Below are 22,500 nucleotides of genomic sequence, written 5' to 3' on the forward strand. Positions count from 1 at the left end.
ATTTATGAAAGATAATTTTATGGGAGATTCCACAGTAACGGGTGAAAGTAGCGTGGGCGTCGTGAGAGCACAGAGCACTGTCAGTCACACCTGTATATTCTCGTTTTCATGACGAGTACAGCTTGAAGTGAACAAATAACTGAATATAGAGTAGTGTGATTGCAGTGGCTTTTTTCCACTGTCCATTTGAAACATGTATTTTCATACACACTGGTTTTACAGTTAATATATTTAAATTAATGATATGACTGTCAGGTTTGTTGTAAATATTTGTTTATATTTATTGGTGCTGATTTTAGAATATATTTTACTTATGAATTTGCTTTCTTTTATGTACTTAGAGCCATATTTTTATAGTGTCAGAATAAATATATTAAAAATTCTAGTCTTAATTTCATGCTTCTGACAATCTACCACAACTATTTTTTGGGGATCAGGCTCTTTCTCTGTTATAAAAGAAACAAAAGGCCAGTATGCAAGTTTATATTTCCTGAGCCCTATACTGGGTTTAGTTCCTCATGACCCTCAAAGGTATTGATGTCTAATTAAATATTTAATCATTCAACTGGTTTGCTTGATAATCCATGATGGATGTTTCCTCTTCTCCAGCCAGCGCTTTTCCTGGACTATGGAACCTAGGAAGAGATAATGGGAGGTACTTTTGCGGTACAGTCAGTAACAGTGAAAGTATTTAACCAGATCTTCTACAAGTCATTGGAATATGATGGGCCCCACCATACTTTCTAAAGGACAAACACTTTAGGTTCATTACCTAAGCAAATTCTACCTCTCTCAGAGGTAGACAAGTAAAATACATGTACCTTTCATGTGGTTGTTACTTGTTAATTAGCAACTGCAATCATATGACAAAACTTCGAAAAGGTGATACGATTGCTGCTGGTTCCTGCAAGGCAATCAATGTGTAACAGAGTTAATCTGCTGTTGAGACTGAATTAGATGAAATGCTGTTAGTGGCATATTATCCGCCTTAGTCCTGCCGTGTGTGGTGGTATGTTTTGGTGGCTGGTTTCCATAAGATCTCGGCTAGTAACCAGTCATTTTTCGAGACAAGTGTAGGAAAGTGCTGTAAGAGCAAGTTCTACAGTGGCTCTGGGAAACTGAAAAAGTGTCATGGAACCTTGTTGGACTCTTACACCTGTACATCCTCGTATTCACAACTCGCACACCTTGGCTCAGGTAATTGTGTTGAGAGGTACAAGTCACTGAATATAAAGTAGAGTGGTTGCCATAGCTTTTTTCAGTCAGTTGGTCTTAAACTCAAATTTACGAACACTGACTGTATGCTTTGTTTCATTGATTTAAGCGTTTTTCAGGAATCTTTTTCATATTTGTGCCTATTTCCTGATAATTATTGTGTATATTTTACTCAAGTATTTACATTCTTTATCTTCAATGCATTTTTTTATAAAGTCAATAAATATATAGTCTATAATTCTAATAATCAATTCTTCTGAAAAATCTACTACAAGAGATTGAAATAATGCAAAAAATCTGAGTTATATTAAATTATATTAAGAGAATATGTGCAACTTGTGATGAATAGGTTTACATTTCCTGAGTCCTGGATTTATCTGCTAATGATCCGAAGACGCTTTATTATTTCTGTTGGTTGATCATTATCAAGCAACAGAAATAATAAAGCCTCGTCATGGATTATAATCCATGACGGGGTTTTCCTCAGCAAGCGCCTCTGCTGGTTTGTGCAACCTAGTTAGAGATGACGGTTACCGACATAGCCACTTCACAATTTTTTTTAATTAACTCCTTAATGAAAGTCATAGGACTATGATGGGACTTACTGATACCCTCACTATAATTTTTACATGAAAACAGTCGTAACCCTGTGAAGTGAAAGGACACAAGTGCAACTGATGTGACATTTTACTGTGGTAACGTCTGATAAAGCCCCTGGAGAGCGAAACGTTGCCACAATAAAATGTCACATTAGTTGCACTTGTGTCCTTTTACTTTACATATTGTCGGTAATTCTACCAACATTAATACAATCGTAACCCTATGCACATAAAGGACTGTAACAAGAATAAATTCTCAGCTGGGAAGCAGAGGGAGGGATCGGCGAAAAGTAAAGAGGAAAAACGCCTACATTGCGCTATCAGTCAGCTGTAACGTAGCTTATTATCACTGCTGAATGGTGACATTAGCTGGCTTGAATTTATGATATCTCATCATTTAAAAAATATTTACATGTACCTGCATCAGACTATTTTTGTTACAAATTTCTAAGAAAGTGGCCAAGATTGATTCCCCAAAAGGCTACTGCCTTGACCTTGTGCTGGAGCAGGTACTGGATCTTGTTTGGGTAAATGACGGAATATATCGGATTTCGGATTCGAGCGAAGCATCAGGTAAAAATTGTTAATGTTGGTTGTGCACTGTTAAAGGAAATTGCTACACTCAGAGGTCATAGAGCGCCTCAGGAATGAAAGGCAATCAGGTTCAATGTAACGAAGGAGAGGACTAGTCATATTAATTAGATCAAGAACACTTCAGTATTAAAGAACCTCCCATGACATGTTACACTAGTAGTATTAATTAGTTCACGCATAAAAGAATCTCTTTCTCCAGTAGCAAGTTGTTTTTCCCGGTATCTGATATCACAATACCTTGCCATGGTAAGGCTTATATTCGTTAATATTTCGATGAAAATTGTAATAGAATAATATCTTCATTATCGTATACGGAAGGACAAATATTCAACTCATTGTTTTCAAAAATCCAAACATACCTTCTCAGCCTTGTTGAAGATAATTTTACCTTATGCAGTTGAATTTAGAATATTAGTAATCCATTATAGATACATTGATTTGCTTTGTATTTCTGCCTTTGAGGTAACAGGGTAAAATGTTTCACACAGCTCTCCAGCTCATTCTACAATGCTTTGATAATAATGAACCGGGATGATTCAGACCTGTCTTGATTATCCTAATTGCATGAGCCTCCTTTAATGACTGATGTTCATCATCATCATCATTTGATAATGTGCTCCGATACATGCAACTTTCTTCCATTTGAAAATAAAAATATTTATGATTCTCCGCCCTCTCACACTATCTCGAGATTATATATATATATATATATATATATATATATATATATATATATATATATATATATATATATATATATATATATATATATATATATATATCTCGAGACAGACAGACAGACAGGAACAAAGAAAGACAAGCACAGAGAGAGAGAGAGAGAGAGAGAGAGAGAGAGTGAGAGAGAGTGAGAGGGAGGGGATTCATAAATATTTTTTTTCACTCGCTCCAGTTTCTGAAAAAAATATGCTAATGACAGGAGACTGGGAAAGTTCATGTGAAGGGAAGGAAGTTTGAATCTTCATTAAGGTAGATCCCCTATGGAAAAAACTCAAAACACACTAATCTAGTCTACCTTAGGTAACAAATATTGAAATATTTTTGAACATTAAAATATACACAAATCTCCAAAGGAAAAAAAGGCAGTGGATATACAAGACTTACTATTAAAGTTTTAAAGAGAAAAACATTAGTGGTGACAACGTCTTGTAATTTACTAGGCTTCATCTATAGATATTCGTCTATAGATATTCTGCTTGACACATTTCATTATGATCGCCAATGGATTTGTTAATTCCTCTACATTCTGTTCTATTTTCTTCAAACTCGTATGCTTATTCTATTCTTACAAAGATTCTGTAAACTTCTTGGATAACCCCATCCAATGTTTCTAACAAATTGCATCCTTCCTGGGTAATATCATACACTCTTACCAACATTATCTACAACATTCAGTTAACGAACAGTTTCTTATTCTAATCTGTACTAAGTCCTTCTACTCAACACAATTACCCGTTTTCCCTCAGCTTCCAGTTAACGGGCTCTTTAGTGTCAGCTGTGCCAGCTCTCTGCTTCGCCTAGCACTGTTTACTCTTTACCATTTCATCGAACCAACATGAAACCAGACTTTCTCGTCAGGTATCTCACATCGCACTGGTATAAATGGCTATAATTTATTTAAATATTAAGCAAAATAATTCTATTAAAATTACGTAATTTCAGATATAATATTTAAACGTCAATTTCAACAACGCTTATGCAAATTGCAATACCGGCGTAGAGCCATATTATAAATTGTTCCATGGTAATGTAATTTTTTCGAGGTCATCTTATGTACACGAGTGTGAGCTTAGGTAGTGACACTTAGCTGTATGACCCTTGAGGGTTTAGCGCTTTATGTTAAATTTAATAATGTAGAGACGCCAAAGTTGATATCGCTCTCGTAAGAATGTATCTGCAAGTATGTATATGTATGTACACACAGTCCAAACAAGAATTTTTCTTATATGAAATTCACGTAAAAGGTCTGCAATCACGGGTAAATTTAACTGTCCTGATCAATGACTCTTTGGGCAACCCACCGTTTTCTCAAATGTCAACCAAATAAACCCATGGAAGATCAGTCTTATGTGTCTAGCCTCCACTGTGGGCTCCTCTTTGTTGCTGTATCTTGCTGTGACCCCTGGATGCATTTTTTTTCAACCGCTCCCTTGGGAGAGATCTGCCATTTTTTTTTTTCTGGGAGTTAGTGTCGTAATCCCCGTTGGTTTCAGTCTTTATTTTGTCTCTAGCACCGTGGGAATATCTAGGAATTGTCGAGATAAAATAACTAAAGCTGTAACCTGTAACTTGCCACAGTGACATTGTTTTTCAAAGTATTAATTATGTTAACTCCATATTGATTTATTCTTGCTTTGTGTATCCTGTTGTGGAATAAAACCAGCATGCAACACCTAGGACAACTTACTAAGACTTTTCGCCTTACGAAGGTTTTCTTTAATCCAATGCAAAACATCGGAATTCACAAAATATACAGGGTACGGAAGTCAGGTGAGTTTACCTGGGGTCAGGTCTTGTGTGGTTAAGTGTTGATGCACGTGTTACCAGCTCGTGTAGTGTGTGGCAGGGTAGAATCACCTTGACAGGCACTCTTGAAATGATGAACCTTCCCGAGATTTTGTGCTCTGTTTTTTTTACTGTGGGGGCAAAAGTCTGCTACAATGTGAGCTCGGAAAATTTGACATTATTTCAGCACTGGCCTCTTCAGTAGCTGGACACTGGACCCTACAAGAATGTAGTTGCGTCTGGAGTGGGGTATGTAGAAGCGTCTCTGTCTGTTTCTCTCTCTCTCTCTCTCTCTCTCTCTCTCTCTCTCTCTCTCTCTCTCTCTCTCTCTGACACACACACACACACACACACACACACACACACACACACACACACACACACACACACACACACACACACATACATATCTGATTTTCAGGTATACTGGAAGCATGGCTTGCGAAGTGCCGTAATCAGTTTCGGAATGTCCATCTCTGTTCGTGCATTAATGATTATTACCATATGTTACTATAGATACATATTACTTTAAATATGTAAAGAAATTCTTCATTGTTACTTCATTTTTTTTAATTTCTATTTTTATTCAGTAATATTTATAAAATCAAATCAACCTTAAGTGGTGTTATCATTATTATTATTACTACTACTACTAGAACAACTACTTGGGAAGCGCTAAATTCGAATGGATCATTCCGTTCCTGGAGAATGAATGATGGGAATATTTCCAATTTCTAGGATCATATACCCCTCACCGTCATCCTTGTGACTCTCTTGACGTTTCATTTAACAGCGAACCATTTCATAGATAAACATACACGTGAACCACTCATAAGGCCATGAATAATTTATAAGTACAGAAATTCATTGTCAACTTTAAATAATACGTTGAACAACCTTTTATTATCTACCTTAAATAATAACATGAATTGACGATCATCGTCAACCATCTATAACAGCATGAGAAAAATGTTCATTATCAGATTTACATGATACATATAACAGACGTTCATTATCAAGTCTTCGTATAACATTGAAAAAATGCTCATTCGTTATTAAATATGTTGGACAACAGTGTAAAATGAATATATATTTTTTTTTTCATTTTCCTTGCGTGATTGCATGAAAAACGTTGTTTACCACCCTTGCAAGATACCATGACCACAAGTCATTATTAACCTTGCGCAACATCACTGTATATGTTGAATTTCATATACATAGAACGTTCTTTATCAAACCTGTTGTGATGTCACCCTTTCCAAATCGTGTGTTATCAAGAACTAACATTGTTAACAGTCAGAATTTCATAATACCATAAACATTCTTCAAAATCAAACTGTGATTTTAGATAAAAACGTTTCTATTATCTTCGTGTAAGGCCACGAACATTCATTTTATTTCGTCTTCGTGTGATGCCACTGACATAGATTCATTAAGTGCCTGTCGTGGCCTTAGTTTATGGTCACGAACATGCATTTAAAATAATATACGATGGTAGACTCAATTAGTTTTAATTTATTGCGTTTGTGAAACCTTTTAGTTTGACAGAGCTTCTCACGTATTTTTACGCATTTCCAGAAATTTACTCCTGCAGGAATTCCAATACAGTTTCCAGCATTTATTCGAGCATATATTCCAACAGTTATTCCAGCAGGTTTACCAGCATTTATTGAAAAATTTATCCCAGCAGGTACCAAATCCAGTAGTTATTATGTCAGGTATTCCGGCAGTTATTTCAAAACTTTATCTAGTTTTTTATAGCCCCTGTCGAGTAACTAAAGATAAAGCTTAACATTTTTTATATATAATGGAAAGCCATTAATGTAATGTTGTCTAACGCCTTGTGACATTTTTGTCAGTAACTAAACATAATCTTTAGCACTTAAAAACATAATTTTTTTACAATTATTGTACTAATCTTCCTTCAATACTCACTCTCTTTGCTGTTTCTCCTTCATGCTCTTAGTCTCTCCTTATCCTCTCTCCCTCTTGCTATCCATCTCATCCTCCAGATCAGTCTCCCTCTGTATCTCTCGTTCAAGACTTTTTCTCCACGACTTCTATTTTTTATAATTTCTCTAATTTTCTTGTATTTAAATCTCAGCCTACGATAAATTATTAAGAGGACTTTCTGTTGTTCCAGTTCCTCGCGTGACTCAGCAGCTGCTTTCAGAGATATAATTATTATTTCAATCACGGGACATCGCTAAATCCAGTGATGATAAACCGCTTGAATTATGGTAGATAATTTGGCTTATTACATGCAAGTGAATGGTAGCTTCAGTTTTTTTGGGATCATAAGTCATTCACCTGCATGAAAGTATTTCGCGTGAAGGGGATACATTTATCAGGACACCTTTTCTTTTGCTTTTCTTGAGCACGTAAATAATTATAAATTAGTGAATTATTAAAAACAATTGTAATAGAGAGCTTCAGGAAAAAGCGTATTGAAAGTAAACTTCAGGGAAAAAATATAATGGCCATCATTAAATCAGAGCTTCAGGTTCTATGTAAAAGACGTTAAGTAAAAACTGATGAGAAAAGTTATATGAAAACTCAGTGCAAATGAGAGCACCAGGAAAACATCCCCATTACTACTCCTTCGTTCTCCTCTTATTTCTTTTCGTTTCCTAGCTTTCATTCCTATCTTTTCAGTTTTACTCCAAATTTCAGTTTACGTTTTCCCTCGATCTCTTTTATCTCTTTATTAGTCCCATCTTTCTCTACTTTCTTCCCTTCTTATTGCCGAGGTCCGCCATTTCCCCACGCTCCACGCTGCTCTCTCAGATCTCACAAGTATTTCACAGAGCACACTTCCCAGCCCTCAGATTATATAAGAGGCACTTAACCCTTCGTCTCCCGTCTCCTCCCTGCCTCCATTCTGTTCCTCCCACTAACCCCTTCTCCCCCCCCTCTCTCTCTGTCTCTCTCTCTCTCTCTCTCTCTCTCTCTCTCTCTCTCTCTCTCTCTCTGTCTATCTCTCTTGTTCTGCTTCTTGCTTGCTTTCTTTTACACAAGAGTTTTACAGGGTTATGTTAAGGGTTCCTACCTGTGGAAAATACTGTATATATTTTCCAGAAATTCAGTATTTATATGTATATAGATGGTCATACTGTATTTAATAATATTTGTCATAGAAAACGGAGTCTGCGTCTGCGCAGAAGGGGACTCTCCATCTTGGTTTTGGAGGTTAAAATTGGATTGACACCTCTCAAATAGGAGGCGAAATTGTTGGATGTGCATTCCTGCACAACTTGAGATATCAGACGACTGGACAAGACAGCTCCATGAACCTCAGATAAGCTCTCTAGATTTGTGTATAATTCTGGCCAGTGTTTTCATAAATTTAGTTAGTGAGGTTTTTCTGAGTATGATACAACTTAATATCCAGTCAAATTGGTGAGTGATATTAAGATATATTTTCGTTCTGTTATGTATATGTGAATTTATATATAATCATTTTTTTATATACAGTCCACAAATTTATATATTTACCAGTATTCCTGGTGTATGTATATTTCATTTAATTAATAGATCCAGAGCAACTTGTGGTTATGACAGTGGTAGGTATCGAAGGGGGACATTTTTTGCGACCTAGGTGTCCCAAATTCCTACTTGTCTATGTAACATTGATAAATAATAATTATCTTTGTTATCATTTACTATTATGTACATAATTAGCTACATTCAGATAAATGCAATTTTCCACATTTAATTTGCCCGTTGGTCCTTCTTGAACCGGAGGTAATTAGTGAAGTCATTAATTAGTTAATTACTTAATAATTATATGTGAAATAACAGAAGGAAGTGGAAGTTAAATTCACAAATTTATTTAATGTGTAGTGGATTATAATTTTACAATATTAATTTTGATAAGTCAAGTCTGGCTAAGTTTATATTAATTTGTATAATATTAATTTGATAAGACAATTCTGACCAAGATTTATATCAGTGTATGTGTAATTGATAAGCCAGGTGTTGCTAATTATATTAATGTGTATAATATTAATTTTACTTAATGTATAGTGGATTATAATTATTACAATATTAATTAGATAAGACAATTCTGGCCAAGATTTATATCAATGTATGTGTAATTGATAAGGCAAGTATTGCTAATTATATTAATGTGTATAATATTAATTTTGCTATGCCAAATTCTGGCAAGGATTTATATTAATTTGTATAATAATTTTGATAAGCCAAGGCTGGCTAAAGGTTTGTATTAATGTACATTTAAAATTTATATATAAATTTCTTACATGTGTAATTGCTAAGCTCAAGTGTAATTAACATTATTAATGTGTATTTAAAATTTATATTACAATTTTTAACATGTAATTGCTAAGCTCAAGTAGCTAGAATTTATTTAAAGGTAAGTTGTACTATTTACCTTTATAAAGTGCATAATTTAGTACATAATCAGTGTTATTAATTAAGTTGAATTTAATACATTGCATCATGGCTGAAAATGAGGAAATTAATATAGAAGACAAACATATGGAATATAGAGTAAAGAAAGCATCACTACAGGCTAAAAAAGTTCATGTAACCAAGGCATATAATAAGTACTTGGAATTAATGAATCAAGAAACTGTGAATACTGATGATTTAAAATTGTATTTAGATGCTTTAGGGAATAGATATGATTCATACAAATTATATTACAACAAATATGAAGGAGATTTATTAATAAACTGTGTAGATGAGACTGAAATAGATCTCATGATTAATCAGTATTATGAATTAGAGGAAAAGATTCTTTCTTGTAAAAGTCAGGCCTTGAATAAATTAAAATGTGTAAACCAGGCAGTTGGTCAGTCTGCTCCAACAAATAATATGTCTTTGCCAAAACTCCCAGAATTGTGTTTGCCTGTGTTTAATCCTGGAGAAAATTGGGAGGAATTTTGGTAAATTTTTAAAGCAGCTGTGCATGACAGGAGTGACCTAGCCTGTGTAACTAAATTATTTTACCTCTAAGGACAGGTAGGAGGAGATGCTCACATACTCATACAAGCCTTTCCCAATGAAAATGACTCTTACAAGAAAGCAGTTGACTTGTTGAAGGTCACTTATGGTAATATAGAACAAAGTAGGTTGGATCTAGTGAATATCATTGTTAATTTAAAATCCCCAGATCACACTTACAAAGGTTTACAGCAGTTTAGAGTTAAACTGGAGAGCACTCTCAAAACTTTAAGTAATAAATATAATCTGAAGGACTCAGACTGGTTATTGAGTGCCATAGTACAGAATAAATTCAGCTGTAAAACACTTGAATGACTCTCAAACAAATATCACAAGGGTTATTTTGGTCTGGAGGAAATAAGACTAGGTCTACAAGAATTAATTGTGCAGTTGCAGACCAGCCAACTAACTCATTTTAAAGATGCAACACATAATAATTCTGAGGTATCTGTCAAGTTTCACAAAGGGAAAAATTATCCCAATGGTAATCAAAATTCATTTCCTAAAAATAGTTGCATAGGTGCATATCAAGTAGCAAGAATCAGAAATAATGATTCTCAACAAGGTAAGAAGAATAAGTACCCTTCTAAGAGTAGCCCAGTTAATAAGAAACCAGTCAGAGAAAAGAGAGATTGTCTTTTCTGCAAGGGTACTCATTTTTCTAAGAATTGCAATGCATACAATTCATGGAATGATAAAGTTGAAAGATTGGAGGAACTTGACAGATGTATCAGGTGTTTGGGTAATCACAATGTAAAGGATTGTTATGCCAAACTAAACTTCTGTTATCAATGTCACAAAGGAAGACACCATATAGTCATGTGTAAGGGTCTATATGTTAATGTTGATAAAAATGATAATGTTGACAATCCTGACACAACAGTGGCTAATGTAAAAGTTGCTGCTAATGTTAATAATGATGGTTTTGCTGAAGTAGCCTTACCTGTGTTACAGGTAAAAATTGATGATAAAAGGCATAAATCAAAAAATGTAAATGCATTATTGGACCAGGGATCCCAGCGTACTTTCATAAAACGTAAATGTCTTGATGGTATGAAAGTACAGATGGGAGATCCCACAACTTTAAAATTATCTGGTTTTCTCTCGGATAAAAGGTCTCAATTGTATGACACTGTTTATGTAACTGTCAGGTTGGGCAATGAGAAAAAACGTGTTAATGCGGTAATTGTAGATAGACTTCCAGAGAAAATATCTACAGTAGGACTTAGTGATGCTACAGAAAGACTTTTACATAATGTAAATTTAGCACCTTCTGGTGTAAGTGATGATTCTGTAGACCCAATAAGTATTTTGATAGGTAGTGACTATTATGCCTCCTTTGTAAAGGGTATGGTAAAGAAATGTGGTGTCACCCTTTTGAAGACTGCAGGAGGCCATGTAATGTATGGTAGGATTCCTCGTAATAATAATTCATGACTAGAGGAAACTACAAATACCATAACTGTGTGTCTTACTCATGAAATCGTGCCCCAGTATAATTCTTCCATAGAGGATAGTGTTGAGCCAGTGCATAAATTGTGGGAATTAGACAGCATTGGAATAAATGTAAATGAAGAAAGTCCAGACGATTCTTTAACTCAAGAACAATAACTGAGAGATGTAAAATTTGAATCTGGACAATACTGGGTGCGACTTCCGTGGAGACTGAACCATCCAGAATTGCCCACTAATTACAGAATGGCATATGGGCAGTTAAAGGCTCAGCTCCGCAAACTGAGTAAGACACCAGAATTGTTAACTGCCTATAATGATATAATTGCTGAGCAGTTAATAAATTTATAGAAGAGGTACCTCCTGAGCAAGCCAAAATTTATGGTCACTATTTGCCACATCACGGAGTGAAGAAGGATTCTAAGACCACTCCTCTGAGAATTGTGTTTAACTGTAGTGCCAGGAGTAACAAAAATGTACCTAGTTTAAATGACTGATGACAGGCCCGTCGTTGACGGAAAAATTAGGAGATATCTTATTAAATTTCAGGATGAAAAATTATGCCTTTACGGCTGACATAAGTAAAGCTTTCCTAAGAGTGGGTTTACAAGAGGCTGACCGGGATTGTACCCGCTTCTTATGGCCTGAGAATCCTATTGACCCACTTAGCCCTCTGAAAACCTTTCGCTTTAGGAGCGTATTATTTGGTGCTACATCCAGTCCGTTCCTACTTCAAGCGACGATAAATGCACACCTTAAATGTACGGGAAGTCCATTGAGTAAAGTAATGAGCAAACAATTTTATGTGGACAAATTCCTGGGTGTGACGTCAACTGAAGAGGAACTGTTAATGACTTATGGAGAGGCTAATAAAATAATGCAAAGTGCAAATATGCCTCTGAGGGAATGGAATAGTAATTCGTCCAAATTAAAGGACAAAATAAGTAAAGATTACCCTGGAGATGAAGTGCCAAAATGTAGTAATGTATTGGGTTTAACTTGGGATACTGAGAGAGATTTGTTGATGTTAAAACCTAATAATTACAGTATGCCCAATAAATTAACTAAAAGAGTTTTGCTTGCTGAAGTTTCCAAATGTTTTGATCCACTAGGTTTAGTGTCACCCCTTACTATAAGAGGGAAATTATTAATTCAGGAAGCATGGAAACTTAAATGTGCTTGGGATGAAATTCTACCTGAGGAATTCATTAATAGGTGGGATGAATTAATTGGTGATTATGAAAAAATTCCAATGTTGGAGTTCCCACGCCAGGTGGCCAATCCAAATGGAAAAAATATATTCCACATTTTTTGTGATGCTTCAAAATTGGCATATGGAGCAGTTGCTTATCTTCAATGTAATAGTGTTATTTCTCTTGTTATGTCTAAGGCTAAAGTGTCTCCAATTAAATCACGTACCTTACCTCAGTTGGAATTAACAGCCATTTATGTTGGTGTCAAATTAGCTAATTATATAAGAAATAAGTTGCAGGAGATAATATTAGCGACACTGTAATTTGGTCTGATAATGAGGTATCCTTACAATGGATTCGTAATGGAAACAGTAAAATTGTGTACGTACAAAACAGATTCGCTGAAATTAATCAGATGCAAGAGAAGTATAATAGTTTGGGTCAGCATATGTTAACACTTAATCATATACCTGGTGAGGAGAATCCAGCTGATTTCTATTCTCGAGGTTTACCTTATGCTAAATTTGTAAATGCTGTATCATGGTTTAAAGGACCGAGCTGGTTGGTAAATAATGCTAATTGGCCTGTACAAAAGGCGTATATTGCTCCTGTTGAAATTACTGTGACCACCGCTCCAATAGTTTGTCCTTCCTTAGCCATTGGCATAAATAGGTATTCTTCTTTACCCAAAATAATCAGTGTAACTAAATTGGTGTTTAAATTTCTAAACAAGTTGAATATTTCACTTAAGTTTTCACATCCTCTTGAATATTGGATAAAGAGGGTACAGGAGGAAATCTATGGAAATGAGATTAACTTGATGATGGAAAGAAAAATTGTGAAAGGTTCCATAATAGAGAAATTGGGGCTGTATTTAGAAAACAATGTAATTAGGTGCAGAGGTAGGTTACAAAATGCTGAATTGGGTGATTATGCTAAACACCCTATCTTACTGCCCAAAACTCATCATCTAACAAATTTGATTGTTCTAAATGCCCATAAAAATGTAATGCATGGTGGGGTACAATATACCTTAAATTGTATTAGGGAAACTTTCTGGATTCCACAAGGACGGCAAAGTGTGAAAAGGGTGATTAAAACTTGTGTAATATGTCGCCGTGTGGATGCCAGATCCTATATGTACCCAGGTCCTCCACCATTGTCATATGAGCAATTTGAGTCGTTTAGCAACGAACTCCGCCCGGCCGCAGTGTGGAAAATACTGTATATATTTTCCAGAAATTCAGTATTTATATGTATATAGATGGCCATACTGTATTTAATAATATTTATGTCATAGAAAACGGAGAGTCTGCGTCTGCGCAGAAGGGGACTCGCCATCTTGGTTTTGAATTGGATACAACGTTAATATAATGGGAAGAATTTTTCGTGCTCTAGAGGTTAAAATTGGATTGACACCTCTCAAATAGGAGGCGAAATTGTTGGATGTGCATTCCTGCATAACTTGAGATATCAGACGACTGGACAAGACAGCTCCATGAACCTCGGATAAGCTCTCTAGATTTGTGTATAATTCTGGCCAGTGTTTTCATAAATTTAGTTAGTGAGGTTTTTCTGAGTATGATACAACTTAATATCCAGTCAAATTGGTGAGTGATATTAAGATATATTTTCCTTCTGTTATGTATATGTGAATTTATATATAATCATTTTTTAATATACAGTCCACAAATTTATATATTTACCAGTATTCCTGGTGTATGTTTATTTCATTTAATAGGTCCAGAGCAACTTGTGGTTATGACAGTGCATTAATGAAAAAATATATTTAAATGTATAAGACAAAATTTTTAAAAGGACTTAATTCTAAATGAGTTCTTGCTAATTGACCAGTTTTACCTATTCGTCAAAACAAACACACACACACACACACACACACACACACACACACACACACACACACACACACACACACACACACATTTATATTATATATATTGGTTTGATAGCAAAAATTCCACTGAAGATTCTTGTGTATTTAAATGAAAGAAAATTAGAAAAAATATAATTGTCCCTGTCGTAGTTCTGGATTCCTGTAGTTTTAACAACTTTCCACCACTTCCATCGTTCTTTACTTTCAGAATTTTATCTAGTCAGGTGAATGTAGTTATAACCCGCAATGTTCATTTCTGTTGCAATTTCTTCTAACTTGAACCCATTTTGGAGCTAGATTGACTGGACGAAATTAGAGACCACAAACACCTTGAGCCGACCAGATACTACTATATCACTCCTCCCCTGGCACTCGTCATTCCCTTTCACTCGTCCCCTGGCAACTCGTCATTCCCTGGCAACTCGTCATGCCCTGGCAATTCATCATGCCCTGGCAACTCGTCATCCTCTGGCACTCTCACCCACCTCCTATGAGATACCACCACTCTTGCACAACCTCCACCAGCCACCACCACTCCTGCACAACCTCCACCAGCCACCACCACTCCTGCACAACCTCCACCAGCCACCACCACTCCTGCACAACCTCCACCAGCCACCACCACTCCTGCACAACCTCCACCAGCCACCACCACTCCTGCACAACCTCCACCAGCCACCACCACTCCTGCACAACCTCCACCAGCCACCACCACTCCTGCACAACCTCCACCAGCCACCACCACTCCTGCACAACCTCCACCAGCCACCACCACTCCTGCACAACCTCCACCAGCCACCACCACTCCTGCACAACCTCCACCAGCCACCACCACTCCTGCACAACCTCCAACAGCCTCCACCACTCCTGCACAACCTCCAACAGCCACCACCACTCCTACACAACCTCCACCAGCCACCACCACTCCTGCACAACCTCCACCAGCCACCACCACTCCTGCACAACCTCCACCAGCCACCACCACTCCTGCACAACTTCCACCAGCCACCACCACTCCTGCACAACCTCAACCAGTCACCACCACTCCTGCACAACCTCCACCAGCCGCCACCACTCCTTCACAACCTCCAACAGCCACCACCACTCCTGCACAGCCCCCAACAGCCACCACCACTCATGCACAACCTCCACCACCACTCCTGCACAACCTTCAGCCACTACCACTCCTGCACAACCTCCACCAGCCACCACCACTCCTGCACAACCTCCACCAGCCACCACCACTCCTGCACAACCTCCACCAGCCACCACAACTCCTGCACAACCTCCACCAGCCACCACCACTCCTGCACAACCTCCACCAGCCACCACCACTCCTGCACAACCTCCACCAGTCACCACCACTCCTGCACAACCTCCACCAGCCACCACCACTCCTGCACAACCTCCACCAGCCACCACCACTCCTGCACAACCTCCACCAGCCACCACCACTCCTGCACAACCTCCACCAGCCACCACCACTCCTGCGCAACCTCCCCCAGCCACCACCACTCCGGCACAACCTCCCCCAGCCACCACCACTCCTGCACAACCTCCCCCAGCCACCACCACTCCTGCACAACCTCCACCAGCCACCACCACTCCTGCACAACCTCCACCAGCCACCACCACTCCTGCACAACCTCCACCAGCCACCACCACTCCTACACAACCTCCACCAGCCACCACCACTCCTGCAGAACCTCCACCAGCCACCACCACTCCTACACAACCTCCACCAGCCACCACCACTCCTGCAGAACCTCCACCAGCCACCACCACTCCTACACAACCTCCACCAGCCACCACCACTCCTACACAACCTCCACCAGCCACCACCACTCCTACACAACCTCCACCAGCCACCACCACTCCTGCAGAACCTCCACCAGCCACCACCACTCCTACACAACCTCCACCAGCCACCACCACTCCTGCATAACCTCCACCATTTCCCGCCAAAACAACCATCAGAGCATAAATGTCTTCAATTTGAAAACAATCGATACTAAACGCATCTGGTAAAAGATTTAATTGTTTCATTTGAACACAGCAATTTCGCGTTCTCTGTTTTTATTGTAGCCACTGATCTGTGTTTTGGTCACTCTTGAATACTTGGCCCAACGTTTCATATTTTCTGTTTTATATTTAAGTTGCAGTTTCACGTTTTTACTGGTGATGCATGTTTTTCTACACTTACAAATTTTTACTACTGTTCCATATCTGGATAACCATTGCACATTTTTTGCTACAGTTTCTTCTCCAGGCAGTTATCCATAAGTTGTATATGTAGACCACTGTTGTATATTTGGACTACTGTTACATATTTAGGTAATGTTCACATGTCTAGGTTACAGTTGCATTTTTACAGTACTGTCTCTTGCTATTGTTTCGTATTTAGGCTATGGTTACATATTTGGATTACTGTTGAACACTGCCATTTCGCATTATTCCTCCTCCTGGCTTCCATTTAACATGTTGAATATCACTTATTATTGTATTTTGAATTTCGTAGGTTAGCAAACATTTGAACCACAGACAAAAGCTTCACAGTTTTATAAGAGTTTATTTGTGAAAAAATTAGCTCTGAAGAAAATCCTTCACTTACATTTAAATTGTTATATCTAAACATATTACACGTGAATGTAGACTTTTAAGATTTTCGGTCTTGTACTAAGATTAGATTTATCCCTACAGTGAGAATACACATTACCTTCGATGTATCCAACTCGTACATTTTTTTACCTATTCCTCTATTAGGTGTATGTTTTCCAGTACCCGTCGGTGTACCCGTTGCTCATGGCTCTCTGGTATTGCCATTGTTAACACTTAGGTCACCTCCCTCTTTTCAGATTTCTATGTTAATTGTTGCTCATAACCTCCCCTCCTTCCTCCTTCAGTCGAATTACCTGGTCTACAATTTCCTTTCTTCTCATGTGGCTGTGAAGTAGATTTGACTTAGTCTTGGCTTTTGCTGATATGCCATTCTTAAATTGCTGCTCAGCCTCTTCCATCACCACTACATATTCTTTTCTGGCTCTTCTGCTCACGTCTCTGTTTTTCACTTTAAATATCTTTTCCAAGCTCCTATATTCTTCGTTTTTTTTCATCTTTGGTTGAACCAAAGTCTGTGTTTGTGATTGCCCACTCCTCAGAGTATGATTTTTTCCTCTGACTCGAGGAACTTTCCAGCTAGGTACTTTATAGTCTCATTGGGTAAGATAATGGAGTACCACACTGCATTTAACAATTACTTCATCCTTTCACAGTTCCCTCTTAAAGTCTGATGCCTCGCATCTCCACCTGCTTCTCTGCTCTCAGTATTTAATTCAACAAAAAATACTAAGCTCAGCCCTGTACGTTTGGTAGAAGACAGAGCTCTCATATTCTATTTCACTTACATCAGATGCACAGTATTTGTGGTAATTACGAAATCCAGTCAAAAATTATTCATTTACTTTCTTGTCGTGTCCTTGACATGCTGTTATAAAAGTTTTCCTGATTACATCCATTATCCTAGCTCTCCATGTTTCCGTTCCCCCAGTTCTTTGAATCAGTTTGTTTGTGGTTCAAATCGTATTTCTCTTTTCGCCTCCGATTGCTTTATTGGAGAGTAGTAAATCATTGCTATAACCACTTCATGTTCCCCAGCCTTGATTGTACCCAAATATAATAAATTCTCATTTCTGTTTGTTCTCTATTGAAAAAACCACTTATTATATTACCTATTATGCCATTGAAAACATGGCATTAGTAATTTCAGGTAGTTTTGCCTCTGTAATAGCTACAGTGACAGGGTTTACCTAAGCTATCCTCTCAGTAAACTCCTCACTTTGGTTCGATAATTTATCCACATCTGTGTACCACACTGAGCTTTCTTTTCTGTATTGAGGTTTTGTCGTTCTGTTTGTTGAGTGTGGTAGGTAAGCTGGGGTTGGTGTGTACCTCAGTCAAGGGGAAGGAGTCAGGATGGGAGTTGTAGGCAGAAAGGGTAGGGAGAAGGTGGAGTGATACGAAAAAACGGTGTGGGGATAGTGTTAGTGTTGGAAAAGTAGAGGTGAGTCTTGATACGAGCCGTCGATGGGAGAAGCAGTGGCTAAGGCTTGAGGAGTTCCTCGGAACTAAATGTTCCGTCTTCATGCCTCCCACTCTTTGTGCATTGAGCATACTCCCTCAGCTGTTTCCTCTCCACCTCCTTCCTGTCCCAATTCACTACGTACAGTAATATTGCGTATTTTTCACTTTCTTTTTCTGCTTCAGGATCCCGTTCCTTGCAATATTTGTCCAGAAGGTTATCTTGATAATATTTTGCCGAGAGATAACCTCCAGACCCTCGGAAATTTTTTCATGTACTTAGTCTCTTCTCCTGTGCACTCATTGATACTCAGTCTTATGGTTTTTCTTCCTGTGTCCTACTTTATGATCCCGTTTAGCCTCCTGAAGTCCATCGATCATCGGTAATATCTTTTATTTTTCAGTTGACTTTCCTTTTAGATTTCCATGTCTGTCTTCACCATTTCCTTAGGTATTCCCTTTATCACAACCTCTGCCTCCTCGTCTTCTGAGAGCATCTTCACAAGTGACTTAACTTCTTTGACTCCCATATCTTGTTGCTGCATCCTTCACGGATGCTGCCCTATCTGCCTTGTTCTTTTATATTTTACGAAGCCTCTTTTTAACTTTTCCACTTCCTCGAGTTGCTCCACAACCTCCTCCCATGTTTCACTAAACACCTCTTCCGTTTCCTCCCCAAAAATAATCTAATTTTCTTTCCCATTCCTGTCCTATATGTGTTCTGTAGGCCATATCGCATATCTAGAAAAAGCAACTCATCGCCTGCACTCGCCTCTACTGCTCAGATTTAACATTTTCTTGAACTCCTGAGTAAGACTAACTTTAAATAGCCAATCGGTTATGCTGCTTGGAGGGTGTGTGTGTGTGTGTGTGTGTGTGTGTGTGTGTGTGTGTGTGTGTGTGTGTGTGTGTGTGTGTGTACTCAGTTGAGGTTGCAGGGGTCGAGTCCAAGCTCCTGGCCCCGCCTCTTCACTGGTCGCCACTAGGTCACTCCCTGAACCATGAGCTTTATCGTACCTCTGCTTAAAGCTATGTATAGATCCAGCCTCCACTACATCTCTTCCCAAACTATTCCACTTCCTGACTACTCTGTGGCTGAAGAAATACTTCCTAACATCCCTGTGATTCATCTGTGTCTTCAGCTTCCAACTGTGTCCCCTTGTTGCTGTGTCCAGTCTCCGGAACATCCTGTCTTTGTCCACCTTGTCAATTCCTCTCAGTATTTTGTAAGTCGTTATCATGTACCCCCTATCTCTCCTGTCCTCCAGTGTCGTCAGGTTGATTTCCCTTAACCTCTCCTCGTAGGACATACCTCTTAGCTCTGGGACTAGTCTTGTGGCAAACCTTTGCACTTTCTCTAGTTTCTTTACATGCTTGGCTAGGTGTGGGTTCCAAACTGGTGCCGCATACTCCAATATGGTCCTAACGTACACGGTGTACAGGGTCCTGAACGACTCCTTATTAAGATGCCGGAATGCTGTTTTGAGGTTTGCCAGGCGCCCATATGCTGCAGCAGTTATTAGGTTGATATGCGCTTCAGGAGATGTGTCTGGTGTTATACTCACCCCAAGATCTTTTTCCTTGAGTGAGGTTTGTAGTCTCTGGCCCCCTAGACTGTACTCCGTCTGCGGTCTTCTTTGCCCTTCCCAAATCTTCATGACTTTGCACTTGGTGGGATTGAACTCCAGGAGCCAATTGCTGGACCAGGTCTGCAGCCTGTCCAGGTCCCTTTGTAGTTCTGCCTGGTCTTCGATCGAATGAATTCTTCTCATCAACTTCACGTCATCTGCAAACAGTGACACCTCAGAGTCTATTCCTTCCGTCATGTCGTTCACAAATACCAGAAACAGCACTGGTCCTAGGACTGACCCCTGTGGGATCCCGCTGGTCACAGGTGCCCACTCTGACACCTCGCCACGTACCATTACTCGCTGTCTTCCTGACAAATATTCCCTGATCCATTGTAGTGCCTTCCCTGTTATCCCTGCTTGGTCCTCCAGTTTTTGCACTTATCTCTTGTGTGGTACTGTGTCAAACGCCTTCTTGCAGTCCAAGAAAATGCAATTTACCCACCCCTCTCTCTCTTGTCTTACTGCTGTCACCTTATCATAGAACTCCAGTAGGTTTGTGACACAGGATTTCCCGTCCCTGAAACCATGTTGGGTGCTGTTGATGAGATCATTCCTTTCTAGGTGTTCCACCACTCTTCTCCTGACAATCTTCTCCATGACTTTGCATACTATACATGTCAGTGACACTGGTCTGTAGTTTAGTGCTTCATGTCTGTCTCCTTTTTTAAAGATTGGGACTACATTTGCTGTCTTCCATGCCTCAGGCAATCTCCCTGTTTCGATAGATGTATTGAATATTGTTGTTAGAGGTACACATAGCGCCTCTGCTCCCTCTCTCAGGACCCATGGAGAGATGTTATCTGGCCCCATTGCCTTTGAGGTATCTAGCTCACTCAGAAGCCTCTTCACTTCTTCCTCGGTTGTGTGTACCGTGTCCAGCACCTGGTGATGTGCAACACCTCTCCGTCCCTCTGGAGCGCCTTCTGTCTCCTCTGTGAACACTTCTTTGAATCTCTTGTTGAGTTCCTCACATACTTCACGGTCATTTCTTGTTGTCTGTCCTCCTTCCTTCCTTAGCCTGATTACCTGGTCCTTGACTGTTGTTTTCCTCCTGTGTGGCTGTATAACAGCTTCGGGTCAGATTTGACTTTCGCTGCTATGTCGTTTTCATATTGTCGTTGGGCCTCCCTTCTTATCTGTGCATATTCGTTTCTGGCTCTACGACTGCTCTCCTTATTCTCCTGGGTCCTTTGCCTTCTATATTTCTTCCATTCCCTAGCACACTTGGTTTTTGCCTCCTTGCACCTTTGGGTGAATCATGGGCTCATCCTGGCTTTTTCATTATTCCTGTTTCCCTTGGGTACAAACCTCTCTTCAGCCTCCTTGCATATTGTTGCTACATATTCCATCATCTTCCTTGCACATTGTTGCTACATATTCCATCATCTCATTAACTGGCTTCCCTGCCAGTTCTCTGTCCCACTGAACCTCGTTCAGGAAGTTCCTCATTCCCGTGTAGTCCCCTTTCCTGTAGTTTGGCTTCATTTGTCCTGGCCTTCCTGCTTCCCCCTCCACTTGTAGCTCTACTGTGTATTCGAAGCTCAAAACCACATGATCGCTGGCCCAAAGGGGTCTTCATATGTGGTGTCCTCAATATCTATACTGCTCAAGGTGAATACTAAGTCCAGTCTTGCTGGCTCATCCTCTCCTCTCTCTCTTGTAGTGTCCCTTACGTGTTGGTACATGAAGTTTTCCAGTACCACCTCCATCATCTTAGCCCTCCATGTATCTTGGCCCCCATGTGGCTCCAAGTTCTCCCAGTCGATCTCCTTGTGGTTAAAGTCGCCCATGATCAGGAGCTTTGCCCTGCATGCATGAGCTCTTCTGGCCACTGCAGCCAGTGTGTCAACCATCGCTCTATTGCTCTTGTCATACTCATGCCCTGGTCTCCTGCTGTTCTGTGGTGGGTTATACATCACTGCAATTACCACCTTGGGACCTCCAGAGTGAAGCCTTCCAGCTATGTAATCACTTTCTTCTCCGCTGTCTCCTCGCTCCAGCTCATCAAAATTCCATCGGTGTTTGATCAGCAGTGCCACTCCTCCACCCCCCCCCTGTTCCTTCTGTCTTTCCTTAGGATCTGGTATCCCGTTGGAAACATGGCATCCGTTATCATACTTGTAAGCTTGGTTTCTGTGAGTGCTATGATGTCCGGTGATGTCTCTTTGACTCTTTCGTGCCACTCTTCCCACTTGTTTGTTATCCCATCAGCGTTTGTGTACCATACCTTCAGTTTCCTTTCCAATACTGTGGTTTGGCAGGCCTGTGGGGGTGGGAGACCTGGTAGCATACTGTGGGATTCTATGATTGGGGGTTGGGTGGAATCTGTGGGTATGGATTGTAGTTTGTGTTGG

Source organism: Cherax quadricarinatus, chromosome 5, assembly GCF_038502225.1.
Source record: "Cherax quadricarinatus isolate ZL_2023a chromosome 5, ASM3850222v1, whole genome shotgun sequence".
In the NCBI taxonomy this organism is placed as follows: domain Eukaryota; kingdom Metazoa; phylum Arthropoda; class Malacostraca; order Decapoda; family Parastacidae; genus Cherax; species Cherax quadricarinatus.